Source organism: Penaeus monodon, chromosome 28, assembly GCF_015228065.2.
Source record: "Penaeus monodon isolate SGIC_2016 chromosome 28, NSTDA_Pmon_1, whole genome shotgun sequence".
Lineage (NCBI taxonomy): Eukaryota > Metazoa > Arthropoda > Malacostraca > Decapoda > Penaeidae > Penaeus > Penaeus monodon.
In genome coordinates this window covers 22,231,137-22,231,420 of record NC_051413.1, presented here as the reverse complement: position 1 = coordinate 22,231,420, position 284 = coordinate 22,231,137, and the positions used below count along the sequence as shown (strand labels likewise).

The 284-nt window shown below is 30.3% G+C and overlaps 1 pseudogene; it reads left to right on the top strand.

Moving 5' to 3' along the window:
* The window catches only part of LOC119591097, a 4,721-nt pseudogene that overhangs the window by 3,068 nt on the left and 1,369 nt on the right, over positions 1 to 284 (top strand).

Here is a 284-nt window from a genome sequence, read left to right as displayed (position 1 = left end):
AAAAACCCAACACACAATCTATTTCAAAACCCTAAGCTTTCCGATTTTTGAAATTCCAAATCCCTTTTTTGTTCCTTCTTTTAAAGCTTTTTGGGAAAAAAAAATCTCTCAGTGACATTTTTTCACGTCCATCCTCAGCAAAACTTTATTATGATTTAATTAATTTTCTTCTCCGATATATTTTAACACATCGATTTTTTTCACCCCAAAGTTTTCCTATTGGTTTCGCATTTAATTTTGTGACGTTCCTTCCTAAAAAAATGTTTTCAGTTTATTGGTGTAAG